The sequence below is a fragment of the Pogoniulus pusillus genome, chromosome Z (genome assembly GCF_015220805.1).
Source record: "Pogoniulus pusillus isolate bPogPus1 chromosome Z, bPogPus1.pri, whole genome shotgun sequence".
NCBI classification, from domain to species: domain Eukaryota; kingdom Metazoa; phylum Chordata; class Aves; order Piciformes; family Lybiidae; genus Pogoniulus; species Pogoniulus pusillus.
The window spans coordinates 89,230,058-89,251,916 of record NC_087309.1 but is presented as its reverse complement, the minus strand read 5'-3'; the positions used below and the strand labels follow the sequence as shown (position 1 = coordinate 89,251,916).

General features: G+C 48.9%; 1 protein-coding gene across 4 annotated transcripts in view; it reads left to right on the top strand.

Annotated features, from left to right (window-relative positions):
- Positions 1 to 21,859, top strand: part of CTIF (cap binding complex dependent translation initiation factor) — a 210,071-nt gene continuing 188,212 nt past the window's right edge. For 2 of the 4 annotated variants that reach the window (XM_064176803.1, XM_064176801.1), the window contains exon 1: positions 1 to 189. The gene's annotated coding sequence lies outside the window, so the exon portion shown is untranslated. Of the gene's footprint in view, positions 190 to 348; positions 410 to 21,859 lie in introns of those variants that run through there. The other 2 variants (XM_064176804.1, XM_064176802.1) reach the window with 2 other exon arrangements.

Sequence of the window (21,859 nt, the reverse complement as noted above, 5' to 3'; positions counted from 1 at the left end):
CCGGGCGGGGCGGGCACGTCACACTCCGGCCGCCCCGGCCCGTCCCCCTCTGCCTGAGCCGGAGCCGGAGCCGGGTGTCTGCTCCCGGGCGGTTCCCCTTGTGTGTGTCCGTGTCCCCCTCTTGTCCGCTTATCGCGGCGCCCATGAGCCTCCCGGCGGGGGTCTGACGCCGCCCGGCACCGCTGCACGGTAAGGCCAGGGACGGGAAGGGAGAGCGGGGCCATGACACAGCAGCCGGTGCGGCGGCGGCGGCGGCGGGAGGGAGGGAGGGAGGGAGGGAAGGGAAGGGGGGGGCACGTCCCGCCTTTTGTTTCCCTCAGAAATAATCAGCAACGCAGCAGTGGCTGCGCGGCGGGTTGCGAGCGGCGTGGCCGGCTGGGCCGCCCCCGGGGCTGGGACTGGGGTGCGGGTTAGTATTTTGCAGATGGAAGCTGGACGGAGATTTTGGCCTCTGGTTTGGTCTCGTCCCGGGTGATTTTTCATCTTTTCGCTGGCAATTTGTGGATGGACGTGAAGCATCCCCCCCTGGTATTCCCTCTCCTCGCCAAGGCGAGCGGCGGGAAGGGTGGGTAACGGGGGGTGGTGGAGCGCTGGCTTTCGGCCTCTGAAAGCTTCCCGGACCGCTTCGTTAGCCTGCATCTCCAGCAAGTCTTCGACAGACAAAAAAGGAGAGCGAAATCCGTCGGATGCAAGCGCTCGGCGGATCCCTATCGCGATTAGCGTCTCTCGTCGTTATCTCCTTTGCAGTCGAGCCTGGCGGTGGTGGTTTGTGCTCGGCGAAGCAGTAGGGTGGGAGGCTGGGAGCTATGGCAGCGTGCCCAGGCACAAAGGTACCACCTGGTTTAACCCTGAGCGTCTTTACAGGGCGGAGGAGGGCGAGGGGGGGACACGTCCCCCGGTGTGATGGCTGCTGCTGTGTGGTCCGGAGGTGGGAGCATCCCCCACCCCCGGGGAAGTGCTTCCCTCGTTCTCGACGCACGCTTGGGTTTGGGTGTAGCGGACTTGCCAGGGATTAAATTTTGTTGGCTTTTTGTGATTAATCGTTTTCCTGCCGAGTCACTCTGGCTGCACGTGGTCTCAGGGACCGTGGGTGACAGTAGGGGACAACAGATGCTAGTGGCAGTGGAGCAGCCTGCAGTTGTGGGACATATTTTTGCCGCAGCTGCCCCCAGTAATGCTGTACATCTGAAGGCACAGTTGTTGGGTATCTCTTGCATCCCAGCGCCTGTTTTTTGTTTGGTTATTTTTTTTCTTTAATTCCATGAACTGAACGCAAGATTCAACTCCCAGGGCTGTTCCTTGTATCATGTTCTTCTGAAAGGAGCGAAACTCCTTTCTCCCACCCCCAGTAAGATCCCACACTGGACGAGGTAGCAAGCCTATTAGACTAGAAAGAGGCAGGTCCTGCTCTCCAGCATGGTGAGGAGGGCTGGAGTGCTTTGGGCCCCGCTGAAGACCTGGTGGCTCCTCTGAGGTAGGCCATTTCCATGTGTCCATCTGTGCCACCTTCACTCCTGCTCCAGTAATCCGTGCTATTCTTCCACCACCACTAAGGCAGGTGTAGGGTGAAGCTTAAAGTCACAGCCTTGCTAACAGAAGTGAAATACATAGGAGGAGGCAGAAGGCAGGCTGAGCTTCCACATAATTTCTCTTAACCTTAAGATACCAAAATAAGACCAGGTGATTGATTAGTCTTTCCTTTTGAAAATCTAGGAAGGCTTTTTCATAGTGGACCATCCTCTAAGCATCCAGATCCTGACAAGGGAGTGCCACATGGGATGAAGAGAGAAACATCCCACTCTGCTTATGGTTTCTGTGGCTGTGACAAGTAAATGTGAACACTGAGAGTGGAAAAAAGATGTTTTATTGCTCTGATCCTCATTATCTTTCCTTGTAAGAATCACAAAAGCTTTGCTCTTTCGTTTGTGATCTTGAGGTCCAAGAGCAAAACTTTGCAATGGGTTTTATTCCCTTGAGCCCCGAGTGAAATTTGTAGGCTGTGGCTTCGCCGTGCTAAGTGTATTATCACTGGCTGAGAGATGAGCTGTTTTGGGAAGCTCAGGCTGTGCTTATGTTTAAAACTCTCTCCCTCTGAGCACTGTTGAACTCTCCTTGTGAACTGGGTGCTGTGCCAGAGGGATCTGTCAATTTGTGTCATGGTCAACGTGTTGTGGGTCTTGTTCAGATCCTAGGAAGTGCTTTAAAAATCATTTATAAGGTGTCAAAGCCCTTTAAAGGAAAGCAGAGGAGCAGCAAGTTAGATTGTGAAGGTGATGTAGAAATGCAACTTGTGAGTGGAGGTGGAGGGTAAATCGCAGCAAACAGGAGCTCCTCAACCAACAGAAGACCAGAGAAGCCATTAGTGGAGATGAGTTGAACATCAGTTGTGCCTTTGCAGGAGGATGTGGGAGAGGAGTGAGCTACTAGAGAGGCTTGGCTGGCATTGACACCTTACCATAGCTGAGTCAGCTTCGTGCACTAATGGGATGGAAGCGGTCTATGAAGGGCTCCTGAGCACTGCGAAAAGTAATGTGCAGAGTGTGAAAGCATCCTTCCTAGTTGTTATCCCTTGATACAGACTGTGGAAGGGAAGATGACAAGGTGCTGAGCTTTAACTCCAGGTCTTCCTCCTTCAGCACTCACTCTTGGAAGAGAAAAGTGCTCTCCCTCCCCCCCCCAACTTTCTTAGCATCCTGATTTGGGAGTGAAATGCTCCATTGAGTTCACACTTTTGTGATCTCCTAGTGAGGACAGATTTTGCTTCACTGATTCTCTTTTTCTTTTTTTGTGTGTGTTTCTCTCTCCTGTTCATGCAGCCATATTTGCTGAATGCAGGACAGCAGCAGCAGTGGTATAAAATTGTGGTCGTTTTTCCCATAAGTGTATGCAGAGTGGCAAGAAAGCCCCCCCGGACCTTATTAAATTTCATGTTCTTGCTGATAAGGGGAGTTTTTGGGGTCCTGTGTGTTTGTGAGAAGTATAGCAAGAGCCTATGGTTTCTGTGGAAGCTGGGGGCAACAGATAGGCTGTTTCAGGTGCTGTTTGGGACATATTTAGCCTATTTCTTGACTATTTCAAAGGAACAATTAAATATTGTTGATGATTTTCTTAGTTTCAGGAAGTGTTAAGACATTTGAATGGCACATACCATTTTTGAAGTTTCAGACTTAACAGGCTGCTGCTCTGATTGGAGTAGCTTTGTCAGATTGGGGAGTAACAGAGTGACAGAATGGTGGTGTTGGAATGGACCTCTGAGGATCATCCAGTCCAACCACCTTGCTAAAGCAGGGGCACCCACAGCAGCATGCCCAGGATCACATTGTCCAGGTGGCTTTGGAATATCTCTGGACAAGAAGACTCCACAACCTCTCTGGGCAGCCAGCTCCATGGCTCCACCACCCTCATACCAAAGAATTTTCTTCTCCTGTTCAGATGGAACCTCCTGGGTTCCGCTTTGTGCCCATTGCCCCTTGTCCTGCCACTGGGCAGCGCTGAAAAGAATCTGGCCAAGCACAGGGCTTGGGAAAGTACAGAGTCTGGGAAAAGACAGGTGTTCCTGTCTTGAGAATGTGGAAGCACCGAGGCTTGTGGATGAGTGACCTCCATAAATGCTTTGGGATGTTGTCGTGAAGCTCTTCAGGGCAGGAGCAGTTCTGCTACCTGAGCTTAATGAGTGCATTCCTGAGCGATCCAAAATGAAGGGCCAGAGTAGCTACCCAGTCACTGTCTGTTTGTCTGAGAGCCTACCCGTGGCACTTTCATCTCTGTGGTGTACAGGTATGTGCACACAGGTAAATGTCAAGATGGGCACCACAGCACAGCTGCCTGGCTGCCATCCTGTGAGAAACACATATTCTGCTCTGTTCAGACTGAAATGGGTAAGTCATCAGATGCTCTCAGAACTTTTTTGCCCTCGCACATATGGAGCACTGTGTCCAGTTCTAGACAGTGACAGGGCGAATGGAGGTGGGCACAAACTGGAACCCAGAAGGTTCTATCTGAATGGCAGCAGAAGGTTGTTTGTTGTGAGGGTGCTGGAGGCCTGAAGCAGGCTGCCCAGAGAGGTCGTGGTGTCTCCTTGTCTGCAGACATTCTAAACCTCCCTGGCCATTGTGATCCTGGGCAAGCTGCTGTGGGTGCCCCTACTTTAGCAGAAGTGTTGAGCTGTATGACCTGTAGAGATCTCTTCCAATCCCCACCAGTACGTGTTTATGTGATTTTGTGATTTAACCATCGACGTGTCTGATGCAAATAGAGGTTTTGCTTCTTCTTGCATGCCTTGGGCTGTGCTGTGGTCAGTCTTGTCTTGCTGGACCCTGCATCATCATTATGAGTCTTATTTTGATAGTGGTGGGAATTGGGATGGTGGCTGAATAATGGATGTGTGATCTTTGCTGTTTTGAGTTAGTCTCCTTTGAGGAAGTCCGTGCACCTCCACACATTGACTAGAAGCAGTCTCCTCCTTACTTAAAAAAAGCTGTTACTGCTGTCTCCTTTCCTACAGACACAACCCTCAGCCTCCTCTCTACCTCAGGCATGTAGCCGTTGTGGCACAACTTGTGGCACAAATAAGGAATCTGTTTTATTAGGTGGCAGGAGAAGCTGTGGTGACTCAATTAAAGTTCTGTTTCTGCTGTCACTGCAGGACCAAGTCCTGCTGTGCCTGTTGGCCAGGAGACTGCCTCAGGACTATTTCGTAATGTGCAGCAATTTACTGAGGGTGTCACCTCTGTGGCCACCACTGTGATTGTGCCCACCGTGCCACTGGGTGGTGGTGGAAATCATATGCATCTGTCAGGTAGAAGGGTAGAAAGGGTTCATGGATGGCATGACTTGCCCATAGTGGGAATGTGCCTGGATGGGGAGCAGTTGTGTGGTGTGCCCCATCCCTTGACGTCACGTCCTGCTTGGGTGACCTGAAAATGCACGCTGATGCCCACAACCTTCTTGCTTCTCACCACTGATTTTAATTTACCTTAATGCAAGAAATCCCCATCCAACCTTCCCTGTTCCTCTGGGGCTGTCTCATCTTGCTGGGACTGGTTTGTACAGCCTCTGCCACCCCAGAAAGGCTTCACAACCACTGGAGCCTGCTCTGTGCCGAGACAAGCTACAGGGAGACACAGAGCTTCCTCCAGCTTCACCAGCCCCCCCACGATGAGGATCCATTAGCAGGATTCATAATTAATTCTGGAAAAGGCTTTTGAACTTGTGAAGTCCTGAAGGAGATCTGTTGCTTGGCTTGTGTTAACTGGGACCTTGGGAGAAGCTTGGGAGAAACTGATGTTCACAACCAAGCTGCTGCCATCCCTCTGCTTTCTGTTGCATTGAGTGGTAGCTGGTGTGGGAGGTGAGTGGCTAAGTTAGGGTGGGATGGGTGCCTATGACATGGCAGGAGACCCCAGCACCCAAGCTGTGCCATGCCACATGGTAGGGATAGTGCCCAGTCTGTCTCCAGACTAACACTGAGAGGGTCTTCTGCAAGTGAGTAGGTATGATCCCAAGGGTTTTGTATTGTCTGATTAAATCCTGCAAATCTGTCTATGCAAGCACAGTAATTTTGAGCTGGAACAGAAACCCTTCATAGATGTTTCACATGTCTTAGCTGTCAAGGGCACTGAGTATCTTGTTTGTGAAGCCAGAGGTTTGCCAACCTTGGAGCTGATCATGGGTGGCACAGCCTTGAGTGGGAGAGGGGCTGGGACAGCTGCTTTGCAGAGCTGGGTTTGTTTGTAGACCATAGAGATGTTTTGGAGCCACCACCTTCTAGAGAAGACTTTTCAGGTCTGTGGAAACACAGGTGTTTGCTAGTGGAGGACCTTGCAGGGTTGAATTTTAAAGGACTTCTTTTGTCCTGCAGAGAAGTGTGTGCACCAGTCACTGATGGGACTATGGTGTAGTCTAGGGACAACCACACCACCCTGAAGCAGTGAGCTGCAAATATTTTGCTCTTGGGTGCTGGCATCTCCCAGCACCACCCATTCAGAAGCAGAACCTGTGAACTAGAAGGCTGCTGCATGCCATTTCCAGCTGTGGTGAAGCCAGAGGAGCTTTTAATAACACTCCGTCAAATGCCATCGTGGGTATCAGGGCAGGAGAGGAGAAAGAGAGCAGGAAGGGTTGTGGTTGTGTGGTGGTTGTCAGCTGGAATTTAATAAGATAGAAATGTTTTATGTTTGCTTTGCACGGAGGCAGGAGGCAGAGGCGGATGCCTGTGCCCGTGGAAGCTGTAGCCCCTTAAATCAGGGCTTATCAGTGATCTGAGGAACATTTCCTCCCAGTTTGCAGGCATCTTCCATTATGTTTTTCTCCTGCTCTGTAAGCCAGGCCAACAAGGTTAAAACCTGCAGCAGTAATTTGTGCAGCTGCAGGTTTCACAGCAGGACATGGAAATGGTTTCTTTCTCTTGCCCTGTGCACGTTTCATCATTGTGAGCTAGTGTATGAGTTAAATGGAGTTTTCAGAGGCTGTGGAGGTCTCACTATGCTGGCTACAGATGGCTTTACAGGAGAAGAAGGCCACGGGTGTGGACAAAGAGGCTGAAATGCTGCAGAGAACCAGAGCTGATGGATGGCTTTATCCAACAGCTTTTCCCCTTTCTTTTCAGATCAGCAGTTTCTTGCATCCTGACAGCAGCTCCACAGTGAAACACAGGCTTCTAGAAAGCTATTCTGGAGAATGGCAACTTTTTCATCCCTCCCTGCATCTCTGCTCTATCCATCCCTGTGCTGGCCTGGCGTAGGCAGCAGAGCATTTGCTCCTGCCTCTACAAATGTTTATGTTTGGTGCAGCGTTGATAGTGGGCAGGGCATCATAGTCCTATGGAGAGTGTCAGTTAACTCAGAAGTACCTTCAGTAATTCACTACCTTTTTTTTTTTTTTTTTTTAGGAAATTATCCAAATTGTCTTGAATGTGGGACAGGAGGAGCTCACTGTAGGGTTACATCCAGGGAGGGTGTGATGGAATAATGCTAGATGACTTTAAGGTCCCATACAACCCAAACTGTTCTATTCTGCTGTGCTACAGTCCCAGAACTTAAGGAGAAACTTCTGTGGTGTGAGGATGCTGGACCCCTGGAGCAGGCTACCCGGAGAGGCTGTTGAGCCTCCTTGTCTGGAGAGATTCCAGACACCCCATGCCATATTGATCCTGGGCAAGCTGCTGTGGATTCTCCTGCTTTAGCAGTGGAGTTGGACTGGGTGATTTCCAGAGGTGTCTTCCAACCCTTACAATTCTGTGATTGTGCTTTTGGAGACCACTGAGCTTGCAGTGAAAAGCTGCCTCCAGAGTCTTCTGCCAATATTTCACCATTCAGAAGAGACTTGCAATTTAAGAGCTTAGCGTAGCTGTGTACCTACTGGGATGAATAAGTGGGTATTACAGTGTTACTGTCCAGGGAGGGCATTCTACCCTGCTACTCCACTCCATGGAGACTGCCTCATGCAGTGCTGGTGTCAGCTCTGGAGTCCTCAGCACAGTACACACAGGGACCTGTTGGAGTAGGGCCAGAGGAGGCCACAACACTGCTGGCAGGGCTGGAAAGGCTGTGATTTGAGGCCAGGCTGAAAGAGTTGAGCTTGTTCAGTCTGCAGAAGAGAAGGTTTCAGGGAGATCTTCTGGTGGTTTGTCAGTGCTTCAGAGGGCCTAGAGGAAAGCTGAGGCAGACTTTTCCACAGAGTCTCTTGTGATACGACAAGGAGTGATGGTTTGAAACTAGAAAATGGAGATTCAGAGCAGAGAGAAGGAAGAAATGTTTTAGGCTGAGGGTGGTGAACCTGTCCCAGGTTGTCCAGAGAGGTGATAGATGTTCCATCGTTGGCAGCATTCTGGGTGAGTTTTTTTTGGGCTGTGAGCAACCTGCTCTAGCTGCAGATGTCCTTGCTGACTGCAGGGAGTTTGGATTAGATGAGCTTTAAAGGTCCCTTCCAACCCACACCATTCTGTTATTCTATTATTCTGTTATTCTAGTATTCTATTATTCCATTATTCTGCTGCTCCTAACAGTGGTATTTCAGGTGCTGCCACTTCGAAGCTCACACAGAGAGTTTTCACGCTGAGGAGTGGATAAAATCTGTCCCCAGAAGCTTGGCCATGCGCTGCCCATGCTCACTGCCATTTCCAATCAGGACTGAGGTCACAGCTGGCAGCATTGCCTGGAAAAGGCAAGGCAGCAGCACGGTATTTTTTCACACCATCAATGGCTGGTGAACTTGTCTTGGAGCTGCTGCTAGAAGTGATTAGCAAAGCCCCAGCTGCCGGAGGAGCTGGGGAGGATGCTCGGCCCCTCTCTGCTCCTGACAGCCCTGCCGGCTACAGCTGCGGCAGGAGCTGCCTTTTCTATCCCTTCCTTGCCGTCACTGAGTGCACGTTGAGTTAATGTTTTTTTTTTTTCTGTTGTTTTTTAATCTGGGGATTCTCTTCCTTTTTTGTCGTCTTGGAGAACGATTTTCCTTACGCTCTTGTCTATTTAGGGCTGTGGGGGAGGAAGTGACTCAGCCTTTCTCCTGCTCTGGTTTGCAAAGTCATCCCTTTCTGGCATTGCCGAGGTTTTCCTTGAGCACCTCCTGTTTACGCTCGCTTCATTCAGCAGCAGCCTGTCCGCCTCCTCGCCACACGTCTTGCTGGGGAAGGGCAGGGGAGGGGAGGACATGCTGTCAGCCGGAGCTTTCCCTGTGCCAGGAGGATAGTAACACAGCAAGGGGGACATGCTGCCAGACCTGCCGCAGCTCCAGGTCTCCTACTTTGCTCCTCATCTCTGAGTGTGTACAGTGGAGAGATAGGTGGGCCCAGCCAAGTGGAGTTTTAGGGAGCCAGTCTAGTTATGCTATGGGTGGCTGGTTGGCAGCCATATGAACATGAGCCAGCCATGTGCTCAGGTGGCCAAGAAGGCCACCAGCATCCTGGCCTGGATCAGCAATAGTGTGGCCAGAAGGAGTAAGGAAGTGATCGTGCTCCTGTACTGGGCACTGGTGAGGCTGCACATCAAATGATGGGTTCAGCTTTGGGTCCCTCACTCCAAAAAGGACATTTTGGTGCTGGAGTGTGTCCAAAGAAGGGCAGTGAAGCTGGTAAAGGATATGGAAAACAGATCTGATAAAGAGCAGCTGAGGGACCTGAAGTTATTTAGCCTGGAGAAAAGGATGTGGAGGAGAATCCTTCTGGCTCTGTACAGCTTCCTGAAAGGGGCTTGGTGTGAGGTGGGGGGGTCAATCTCTTCTCCCTAGCATCAGGTGAATAAAAAGTAAATGACCTCAAGTTGCACCGGAATATGTTTGGATTGGATATTTCTTTACTACAGGAGCGGTCATGGATTGAAACCAGCTGCCCAGGGAGGTGGTGGAATCATCATCCCAGGAGGGGTTAAAAAACGTGTGGACATGGCACTTGGGAACATGGTTTAATGGCCATGGTCGTGTCAGATTGTAGGTTGGACCCAGTCTTAAAGGTCTCTTCCACTTGAAACAATTCTGTAATCCTGTGACTCTAAAAGTGATTGTGATTTGATGGCACAGACTCACTAGAGAGAGAAGGTGGATCTGGTTGTGCTGCTCATCCAGGCACTGATGGAAGAGCTCCGTGTGGCTGATGCTGCTTGCTCCATGCAGGACTGGCTTGCCTTTCATGGCAGAGCTGCACCAGCTGCTAAATACCAGAGAGGAAACATTGCTTGCTCTCTGCAGGGCTTTCAGAGGCTGCTGCTGAGTGAGGGAGTCACTGGATTCTGCCATTCTGAGTGATTGCAGGCATTTGGTGTGACATGTACTATATTACAAACAAGTGCGTTTGTTTCAGGTTAATTGTTCTCCTCTTCTGGAAGCCTGCACAGCTGGCTGCCAACTCTGCTTCTTTCTAAAGAAGAGAAGGGAAAATAGAGATGAAAGAGCTCCCAAGCCCCACAGAACCCTTCCTGTTCCCTCCACAACACAGAGACTCAATCTTCGAAAGCAATTCCAATGCAGGCTGATTATTCCTTTGTTTTGCCAAGTTGATAGAGTTGCCTTTGTGTCAGTTTACTCTCACATTTTGTCGTCTCTCAAATAATTGCCACAATTTGTATGTTGTGGGATCCGTGCTGAAGATATGTGTGATGGAATCCTTTCTGTGAGGACGTGTGATGGGATTCATGCTCAGGATGCGTGTGATGGTATCCTTGCTGAAGGATGTATGTACTGGGGTCCTTGCTGAAGGTGGATGGGATGGGATCCTTGCTGTGAAGCTCTATGTTATGAGATTCATGCCCAGGATGTATGCAATGGAATCCTTGCTGAAGGTGAGTGGGATGGGATCCATGCTGGCAGGCTCTATGTTATGAGATTCATGCTCAGGATATATGCAATGGGATCTTTGCTGAAGGTGGATGGGAAGGAATCCTTGCTGTGAAGCTCTATGTTGTGAGATTCATGCTCAGGATGTATGTGATGGAATCCTTGCTGAAGGTGGATGGGAAGGGATTCTTGCTGTGAAGCTCTGTGTTATGAGATTCATGCTCAGGATGTACATGTGGCTGACTTTAAGTGAGTGGTGAATTTTAAAGTTTCACAAGCATTTTGCAGAACATCAGTAACTCCAGACAGGGCCTTACTGAAGCTCATGTGCTGTGAGCAAGGACTTCTCTGGTGGTTACAAGATTCAGGCTTTTCTTGCATATATTCATAGAATGGTTTGGATGGGAAGGGAGTTATAAAGCTCATCTAGACCAACTCGTGTAGTCAGCAGGGCCAATTGCAACTAGAGCAGGTTGATCAGAGCCCCAACCACCCTCCCCTGGAATGGTTCCAGGGATTGGGCATCTACCACCTCTTTGAGCAATCTTGGACAGGCTCTCACCACTCTCAGTCTCAAACATTTCTTTCTGGTCTCTGCTCTGAATCTCCCTCTTTTAGTTTCAAACCATCACCCCTTGTCCTGACACAACAGCCCCTGAGGAAAAAGTCTGTCCCCAGCTCTCTTTGATGCTTCTTGAAGTCTGGAAAGAGCATCAGATGATTTCCCTAGAGCCTTCTTTTTTCCAGGTTGATCAACCCCAACTCTCAGCGCAGGACCCAGAAGTTATGTCTTAACTTTTATTGAGATATCGTTCAGAATCAGACCCATCCAGTTCAGCCAGATGCTTCTAGAGAAGGTGTAGTAGCCTCTCAGGAGGCAGGTTTCATCTCCCCATTGCATTACTTACCTTCTGGAGGAGCTTTTCGCTGTGGAAAGTGCATGGAGGGGGCTCTCTTCTGGTGGTGCCAGCTATAAACACACAGGGAAAATGCTTGTTGAAAGGATGAAGGAGACACTTGGGGAGAAAGCCATCTTATTCTGGCAGTCAATAAATATAGTGGTACACAGAAGAGTATGCTGGTGGTTAAGTTGTCTGTACTAAGTAAATGTCAACTCTGAATGCCAACTCTGAGAATTTCTAGATTAGTGGGCTGAGGTTCAACAATGCCAAGTGCACCTGGGTCACAAGAAGCCCCCTGCAATGCTCCAGACCTGAGCATATTGGTTGATAGTTGGCTGTAAATGAGCCAGCAGTGGGCCCAGGTGGCCAAGACGGTCACCATCATCCTGTCCTGGATCAGTAGTAGTGTGGCCAACACCAGTAGTAGGGCACAGACTGTGCCCCCATGCTCAGCACTGGTGAGACTGCATCTCAAATATTGGTTTCAGCCTGGGGTCCCTCACTCCAAGAAGGACACTGAGGTCCTGGAGTGTGTGCAGAGAAGGGCAGCAAAGCTGGAGAAGAGTCTGGAGCATAAGTGTGTGAGGAGCAGCTGAGGGACCTGGGGTTGTTCAGCTTAAAGAGGAGTAGGCTGAGAGGAGACCTTCTGGCTCTCTACAACTCCATGAAATGAGCTTGGAGTGAGATGGGGTCTCTTGTTCCAAGTATCAAGTAATAGGATAAGAGGAAAGAGCCTCACTTTGCACCAGGGGAGGTTTAGGTTGGATGTCAAAGTCCTGGACCAGGCTGCCCAGGGCAGTGGTCAAATTCCCATCCCTGGAGGGATTTCAAAGCCATGTAGATGTGGTGCTGAGGGACATGGTTTAGTGATGACCTGGCAAAGTCGGGTTAGTTGTTGGACTCAATAATCCTGAAGCTCTCATCCAGCCTAAAGAATTCTATGACTTTATGAATCCCTTCCTTTTTTTTTTCTTTTTCCCCTCCCTCCACAAGAAATCCCTGAAAATTCAGCCTATTGCTTCTTGTAATCCCCGTGTCAGATCACAGTTCTTGTTCCTCAAGACTCTTGGCCTGGTTCAACCTATTGCAGCAACCCATTCCTTCTCTCCATAGGTTAAAAAGCCTCAGAATATAATTTTCCACTTATTTTCTTTATTGTCTCTGTTTATTACAATAGATACATCCATCATGTGTGTTCTGGTTTGAGCTGTGGCTTCTCGGCTCAGTCCCTGCTCAGTGAGGCACTTCCTGCAGTTCAGGGCAGGTTTGCGCAGCCAAGGACTGCTCCTGTCAGTGACCACACTGACGGGGACAGCTCCTGCCAAGGGCTGGCTGCAGAAAGGCTCTGGCTGAGATATGCTCCTGGGCACACCAAGGGCACTGGCACAGCTTGTGCCACACCCTGGGGGGCAGGAAGGCAGAGGTGGCAGCTGTGGGGAGTAGCACACAGGACAGGTGACTCTCAACTGCTCACCAAGGGATTGCAGCCCATGGGTGGCATCTTCAGGAGAAAGCTGGGAGATCACCATGGTCAAGCCTCTTCTTCAATGTCTGATGTCCCAGGAGGGCTCTGTCTGTTTTGCCTTATATTCTGATCCATGTGTTCCTGAATCCTGCTTCATGTGATGGTTTGGGGGTTACCCCGCCCCTCCCACACTTTGTATTTGCCCCAGCTAACTCAGACGGACCCTGGGAATATAGATGAAGCAATTTATTTACAGCTAGCAGAATTTACAAGCAGCTATTTACAATATATACAGTTATATACAATTATATACACAAATATACAAAGGATAAACAATACAAAAGCACAACTCCCCTCCCAGAAACCTGAGTCCCCAGGAGGGGCTTTCAAACCACCCCAACACCCCCCCCCGGCCCTCTCAACCTTACCCCAGTTCTCAGGAAGAAAAGAGGTGCAGCCAAGAGGTTAGGGAGCAAGGTTAGTGGGAGCAGGGTTAATGAGATGTGACCAGGTCTGAAGGCAAAGGCAGAAGTGAGACAAAATGGAGAAAAAGTCTTTCTTCTTCCCAGAGTTCTCAGCGTAACTGTGAGAGAAGTTGACATCAATTGTTTTCATTTCACTGCCCGTTATCTAGTTCTTTTACCCAAACATTCCAGCTTGCTTCAAACTAGCACACTGCTTCAGAATCCACGTCCTGAATCCAGTTCCCATCTTCTGCTAACTCCAGTATGGAACTTCCCCAGTGTCTGCAGCCAGCATCAGTGATGCCAGTGGTGTCATCCATGCTATCAGGGGTGGGTTCCACATTGGTTTGTGTCTATTTGTCTCTGTTCCATGGCATTGTCATTCTTTCTGTCCTGGTTGGTTCAGTTTCTTTACCATCCCATCAGTCTCTCCCTTCTTCCTTTTCTCTTCCCTTTGAGAAGAGGGGGATTCCTGGAAAGCCTCTGTCACTCATTTAGTGGTCAACCCAGCCCTTATCCTTGGCAGTGTGCTTCCAGCTTCTCTCTTCTTGGGTCTCTTCCACAGCATCCACTGACGTGAATGCAAAGCTGTAGCCTTGTCCTTGCAGCAGCCACACTCAGCTATCTCCTGAGTATCTCTGTCTATAGATTAAAGCATTAGGAGGAACATAATCTTGGAAGCAAAGGGTTTGATTATCCAATTATTTTAACAACAAAGCAGTGAACTTTGGTTCAGAGGACAGGAGAAACTGTAGCTGCTGTTTTTTAACGTGCTGGACAGCTCTTGGAGTATCGAACTGAACGAGACACTCAGGAAGCTAATGAGAGGAGATGAAAATGCATTGTGCTTGAGGTATTCTGCATGATCTAGGAGTGTGGAAAAATACTTGTGTGTATTTAAAGGCGTGCTGCTGCTTTCTGGCTAGTGATCCGTGGTGGCTGTAGGAACTTTGTGGTTGTGTGAAGCATGGATAGGACAGTTGAGTCTTTAGGATGCTCTTGTATGAAGATTGGGTTTAACAGCTATCAGTCACTGAAGTACTCATGTCTAGAGGAGGAAACTGGAGTTGTTCAGCCTGGAGAAAAGAAGACTGATAGGAGACCTTCTGGCTCTGTACAACTGCCTGAAAGGAAGTTGGCACCAGGGAAATGCTGGCCTTTTCTCCATAGTAGCAAGTGACAGGACAAGAGGAAATGGCCTCAAGTTGCACTAGGAGAGGTTTAAGTTGAGAAATGGTATCTTTCCCAGAAGAGCTGCCAGGGTCTTGAACAGGCTGCCCAAGGAAGTGGTGGAGTCTCTATCCTTAGAGGGATTTTGAAGATGTGGTGCTGATGGGCATGGCATACCGATGATCTTGGCAATGCTGGGTTAATCATTGGACTGAGTGGTCTTAAAGATCACTTCCAACCAAAACTATTCTGTGATCCCTGAAAGAATATTCTGTGATCCCTGGTGGCATAGTCATCAGTTGTCTGGTAGAAGCTTCCCACAGTATCAGCACAGCTTGCTGAAGGGACAGCTGTGTGGTCTGCAAGTGCAACTCTTCACAAGAGCATTTTCTACCATTGGTTGTCATGTGGGCTGCCGTGAGCTGTCCAGGAAGCTGATGTGGGTTGTGGGAACAAAGAGGAATGATGGTGAGGTATTAACAAAGGAGCAGCTTTGAAAAAAAAATTGGAGAAACCAGTGAAGGAGTATCTTCATCAAGTGGCTTTTGGGGTGTGAGTGTTTGATTCAAGTCATTGTCTGGAGGGAGACCCTTAAGTCCAAAGAACAGGTAACTGCTTTTTTACCTTCTGGATTGGAGGTTGGGCCTTGGTGTCCAGATTAGAGATGGATGATGACTTCTGCATACTTGGGATGGGAGAAGGAGGGAAGGGAGGGTCAGGGCAGTGAGCACATCCTCCTCTTTGGTCTTCCTTTCCTGTTTGCTTGGTCCAGTGTCAAACATCTGGTTGTAAGCATGGTCCAGCTGCACTCTGGAGCTATAACTGGGGCTCTTTCAAGTCCTTGAGACCTGAGGCTGCCAGGATGGACAGAGCTGATGCCAAACCTTTCAGGAAGGAAGAGTCCCAGGAAGCCTCTGGCTCCCTGTTGTCAGGGAAAAAGGTGTACATACTGTATGCTGCCCTTGCTGATGACCTTTGAGGGTCCCTTCTAACCCAATACAATGTGTGAATCCGTGAATGAGACCATCCTTTGCCTCCTGGAGCAAAAGGCTCTGCTGACTGGCAGTGATTATTGTACCTCTCCAAAAGGTTAGCCTGGACTTCCTGGCCACTTGCTTTTGGGATGAAGTTTCTTCTGTCTTTGATAAAGCTGAAGATTAGAATTAGTGGCTTTGCCCTGGAAGTATGGGCTAAGGGAAGGGTTCCCTAGGAAAGATCTGGGAGTTATTCTGGGCTGAAATAAGCTGCAGTAGTCACAAAATCATTATGGAGTCATGACTTGAGTTAGAAGGGACATTAAAGATCATCTAGTTACAACCCCCCTGCCATGGAGCACTCTGATCCAACTGTCTGCTCAGTGCAGCACCACCAGCTACATCAAACCTGCCAGCTGAGGGTCTCATCCTGCTGTATCTTGATGCTGTTCCAGGGATGGAAACCACAAATGCCCTTGGGTCACTTAGGAGTGCTGACCCATTCTCACCGTGAAGTAATCTTCTAATGTGATACAATCACAGAATTGTTCTGGTTGGAAAAGACCTTTAAGATCATCAAGTCTAATAGTTGTCCCAGCACTGCCAGGTCACCACCAAACACTGTCTCTCAGCACTACATCTACATGGTTCTGAAATCCTTCCAAGGATGGGGACTCCAGCACTGTCCTGGGCAGCCTGGTCCAGGGCTTGACAACCTTTTCCAGGAAAAAATTTTTCTTCATGTCCATCCAGAACCTCCCCTGGTGGAACTTAAGGCTGTTTACTCTTGTCCTTTTGCTTGTTACCTGGGAGACCAATCCCCAGCTGCCACCAGCCTCCAGTCAGCTGTAGAGGGTGAGATCTTCTCTCAAACTCCTCTTCCAGAGTAAACAACCACAGGTTCCTCAGCTGCTCCTTGCCAGCCCTATTCTGCAGACCATTCACCAGTTTTGTTGCCCTTCTCTGGACATGCTTCAGCCTCTCAGTGTCCTTCTAATAGTGAGGGGCCTAAAACTGAACCCAGTATTCAAGGTGTGGCCTCATCAGTTCTGAGTACAGGGGGATGATCACTGCCCTAATTCTGCTGGCCACACCACTGCTGATCCAAGCCAGGAGTTCCCATCCAAGTTTCACGTGCTGCAGCTACCAGTATTTAGACCTCGAGATGAGCAGCTGTGCTGTGGTTGGCTGCTGCAGAGGACTTTCTCCCACCAGCCTTTGCCATGCTCCCGACGTGTTGCTGCTGTGTTTCTCATCTCCTTGGGGCCATCAGCAGTCTCTGTCAAGGCAGCAGCATACTCATGCCTGTGTGCACCAAGCAGGCTTATCGCCAACTGACCTAATTATTTTAATCTTGCTCTTCCCTAGATAGTGCAGGTTTCCTTGGCTCTCAGGAGGCTTCCCTGGGTTCTCCAAGCTGCTCTTTGATTTCTCGCCAGTCTTTTAATAACATGGCTCCTTCTCCCAGGAAAAGAAATAAAGGCTTGTAGCAAGATCTAGTGGAACATTTGTGAACTACCTTTCCTGCTCCCCTGGCCATCCTGTTGGGCTTGGTAGCCCTTCCAGGCGGTACCCCCATGCATGCATTTGCTTGAAGCCCTGCTCTTCATTACACTCCCTGGTGTGATGGCTGATGAATTTGCTGGGTGAAAATTGGTCACTTTATGCCCTGATCATGAATGCAGGGTTGTTGCCTGTCCTTTTTTTTTATTGCTATTGCTTTGTCATTGTGTTTTCTGTTGTTCTCCTTTTTTTCCCCTTCGTTTCTTTTTGTTTGTTTGGTTGGTTTGGTTTGGTTTTGTCCTGCCTCTTTTCTTGGCTTGTTTTTGCTCTCCTGGGATTTTTTTTTTTTGCTCTCCCTTTTTCTGTTGCCCCCTTTCTTTTCTGCTGCCCCCTTTACCTTTTTTCCCCCCATTCCTCCCCTTTTTGGCTATCTCATTTTTATTGCCTATCCCTCTTATTTGTTGCTATCCAATTTTGTTTTTGTTATCCCTTCCCCTGCCACTTTTTGGTTGAGCTTCCTAGTCTCTTCTTGTTCTTGTTCCACATCCCTTTCTTTTGTTATTGTTGTTCCTTATCATTGTCTTCTGTTCCCTATCCCAGTTTTCTTTCCCTCTCTCAGACCCCTCCTGCTGCCCTCCCCCTGTGGATTCTTCCTTCCCAGGGATTTGTTTGGGTGCAGATGTGGGCCATTCACCTTTTAAAGGTGCTAGAATCTTTTTTCAGCAAGACAGGGATTTGAAACATAAACAGGGTGTAACAGCTGCTTCAGCAGGAATAAAATCAAGTCCAGAAGAGGATCAAACAACCCCCAAACCAGCCCAACAACAAAAATGTTGCACCCTGGGGTGAGTTCCCTCCATTCATAAAGTTAATTTTCTTCCTGAAAATGGAAGCTGTAATGTCCGAAAGCCTCTGTGGGCAGAAAATAATCAGATATAACTTGGTACCTCCTTGCAGGGACAGGGCTTACAGCTAAGCTCTCCAGTTAAACCACCTGATGGGATCAGCAGAGGTTAGCAGCACTGCAGGGGCTTGGTGACAGAGGGTTTGAAAAACAAGTCATCAGTGTTACCCTTTGTCATGCACAAGATCCAGTTTGACCTGAAAGGGAATGGGAGAGGCTGCAGTGGGACATCATGGACTCAGACCTGGGTCTAGTCTTGTTGTACATCTTCATCAATGACCTCGATGAAGCACAGTGGACCCTCTGCAGGTTTGTTGATGGTACAGAACTGGGAGCAGTGTCTGACACCCCCTCAGGCTGTGCTGCCATTCAGTGAGACCTGGACAGGCTGAGAGCTGGGAATGACTAACCTAATGAAGTTCAACCTGGGCAATCATAGAGTCCCGCACCTGAGAAAGAATAACCCTCTGCATCGGTACAGGTGAGATGCTGAGCTGCTGGAAAGTAGCTCTTTGGAGAAGAACCTGTGCTGGTGGACAGCAAGTTCACCTTGAACCAGCAATGTGCACTCATGGCAAGGAAGGCCAGTGGTGTCTGAGGGTCCGTGAAGAAGAGTGTGACAAGCAGTTCAAGGGAGGTTCTCCTCCTACTCTGCTCTGCCCTGATGAGTACACATCCAGAGGGTTGTGTCCAGTTCTGGCCTCTCCACTTCAAGAGAGAGAGGGAATGACTAAAGAGAGTCCTGTAGAAAAATTATGTTAATGAAGGTAGTTGTGGGAGATAAGAAGATTTTTGGCTGGAGTCAATGAAAGTATGTATTTTTATTCATTAAAACAGGAAACAAAATAATGTCAAGTGAAAATTGGTATTTAAGTATTTTACAGCATGAGCTAAGGAAGTTTAGCACTTGCCACTGTGAAACAGAAGCAAAAAATCCTTTGTTTTAAAATACCAAACCCTAAAAAAGGAATATGAAAGAACTTCCAGCATTTTCTTCCCACCATTTTAGGTGCAGTTATTTGATCAAAACTCTTTGAAATTCGTCAAGCCAAAGCTGGGATGCTGTCAAGCAAATGGTGGTGATGATTCAGCAGGTTCAGGCTTTTGGTTCTGCAATGCTGAATTCATTTCCTTGGGCGAGTGTGGCAGGAAAGGCCTCGGTCCCATGCCAAAGGAGAGGACATGTGAGGTTTGAATGCCAGGTGTCACCTCTTGTTGCTGGTGCTGGAAGGCATTGGACTTCTGGACTTTGTGAACTCATGTGGATGCTCACTAGCAACAGAGTCCCTGTGGATTGGGCTCTGGGCAGCCTAATCTAGCGGAAAGTGTCCCTGCCCATGGCAGGGGGGGTTGAAACTAGATAATCCTTGAAGTCCCTTCCAACCTTGACAATTCCATGATTCTGAATCTTCAGGAAGCACAAAGCATCACAGGATCACAGAATGATAGGGGTTGCAAGGGAACCTCCAAAGATCGTTGGGTCCAACCTCCCTGCCAAAGCAGGGTCACCTAGGTCAGGCCACACAGGAACACATCTGGATTGGCTTTGAAAGTGTCCAGAGAAGGAGAATCCATGACCTCTCTAGGCAGCCCATTCCAGTGCTCTGTCACCCTCATGTTGAGGTGAAACCTCCTGTGTTCCTCAAGGTTGGCTCAGGAGGGAGAATCCTTGAAGAAAGCTGTATCAGGAGTAAGGAAAGCCTGCCTCAAGCTCCAGAGTTTTGTGGTTGTGTTTGCGTTAGTTACATCTTCCTCTGAAGTCTCCAGGTACTTGCAGTAACTCAGGGCTAGATGTGGAGCTTGTTTTCTTGATCTTTCACACTATGTAATTTATTCAGGAATGTCTTTTCCAGTCACATGTTAAGCTCAGCTGCTCAATTGGTGGGTCATAAAGATCCCTCAGATGCCCTCATCTGACCTGCAGTGTATGGGCACCCCAAGGTTCCACCTGCAAGACCCTTTTTATGTGAGATACCATCTGGATGTAGAACTGTAGAATCTTAGATTGGTTTGGGTTGGAAGGGACCTTTAAAGGTCATCTAGTCCAACCACCTTGCTGTCAGCAGGGACATTTTTCAGTTAGTTAGCTTGCTTAATGCCCTGTCCAGCCTGGCCTGGAATGTTTCCAGGGATGGGCCATCTCATCTCCAACCTTCAGTGTAAACAGTTTCTTCCTAATCTAAGCCTCACCTCTTCTAGTTGCCAGCCATCACTCCTTGTCCTGTCACAACAGACCCTGCTCACAACTCTGTCTTCGTCTATCTCCTAAGCCCCATTTAAGTACTCAAAGGCTATAATAAGGTGGCTGAACAGCTCTTGGCCTGGCCTCACAGCTCCCTGCTGTGATGTTTCTGCTGAAACTGCTGATGCTGCTCCCCTTTGCTGCAGCTGCAGTCCTGCCCCCATATTTTCATTATGGTTTACTTTGGGGCTGCTAATCCCTTGGGTGTAAGCAGAGGTTGGCTAATGCAGGGAGGTACAGGAGAGAACTTTCTTAGATGATGATGTGGCCTGGCATGAGCTCCTTTGATCCCTGCAGCCATGTTTGGTGGAGAAGACCTTCATGATGAATGTGAGAGACCCTTGAAGAAAAGAACAAAAGTGATGTAAAACTCATTTGTGGGTGTGTTTCTGGGTTGCTCTCGTGCCTGCAGGTGCCCCAGTCACTTTGTGGGGTTCATTGATGGGCATGGATGATGGGTTTTCAACTGCAAGCAAGGTCAGGGGGTGGACACAGCTCTCCAGAAAGGCGTCTTTGATGTATGTGGTTGGTCCTAGGGCCTCTAATCATCATTCACCTCTGTAGAAACTAATTTCCTTTTGGGTCAGGAGGCAGACTTAACCAAAATGAAGCATTTCTCTTTCTATCCTTGGCCAGGCTGTGTTTGCAGAGAAAATACTCCCTAGATCTCTGATAGCATTCCTGCAGTAGCACCTTTGAGCTGTGAGATCTCTTTCCTCCTCAAGCTACAAGGGGAATCAAGCCATTCAGTAGAAGTTCTAGTGGGGCTTGTTGGGTTTTACGAGAGAAAGAAGTGAGGCATGGTGGAGGAGTCAGTAGTACATCCCAGTCACACTTGGTGCATTTGGGTCTCTTTGGAAGGATCACTTGGAGAAGCCCAAGGACATTTTGAGGTGAAGGTGCAATTCTTGTCCCCAGTATGCTGGCAACAATACTGGGGCTCATCAGGGCATCCAAGACCTGGGATTTGTGGAAGGCACAAGGAGACTATCAGCAGGGCACATTAGGACACAGAGTTGGTGGGTCCCAAGGCTGAACATCAGGTGTCTTGATTTACCTGGTTGTCTAGACTGTTGCTGCTGCTTGTGGAAGTAAATAGATGCTTTCAAAGCTCACTCAGTGCCTTATTCATCTCAAAACAGGTCAGCTGGCACAATCTGGAAGTACCTGTCTCTTTTTTGTTTTGTTTTAATGAAAACTTCCCTGTCCTCCTCCTGCCTGCTGGGACTTTGCTAAGTTGAGCTGCTTCATTTACCTCTTATTAATCAAAACCCGTGGTCCCCTGGGCCACAAATGTAGCTGCACAAATACTTGCTTTACCGCCTGGCATTTGGCAGGCTGCTTTTTTTCCCATCTGCATCCCTAGCTCCTCATAACTCCTCACTTGTTGGGATTTAGGGAGAGGAGAAGTACCAAAATGGGAGTGGAGCTGCCCAGGGAGGGCTTCTGGGGAGATATGTGTCTCTGTTGCTGCTTCAGAGCATCCAGCAAGCAGAGCCATAGTCTGGGAGTGATTGTGAAAAAATGCAAAAAGGAGGCTGGTGACCAGCCAGTAACTCTCAAAAATTCCTGTCTGGGGAGGTGGTTTGCTTTATGGGACTGATTGTCCTGGTGAATGGGTTCAAGCTGTCTCCTGACCTGCTGGAGGGAGCTAAAAGCTGGGGGTGGATTTGAGAGCGGAGTTGATCTGTGCTGCCTGGGCAAAGAGAAGCTTGGGAAGGGTTTGATGCCTACCTGTCCACGGCTGGGCATCACTTGCTTCTGTAGCTTTGGCCAGGATGAAGGTATGGTGGTTCCAGGGTGAGCTGGAGCCTATCTGTGGCATGTGCCAGTGTCTCTCAGTGGACATTGTGGGTGTCTGTGCTGCCTTCTTGGGGCAGCTCTTGGGAACCCAGTGCCAACCCTGGGTCCAGATGGGTGTTGCATTTGCTCTTCTAATTGCTGTGAAAACTGTTGGAGAACATGCAAG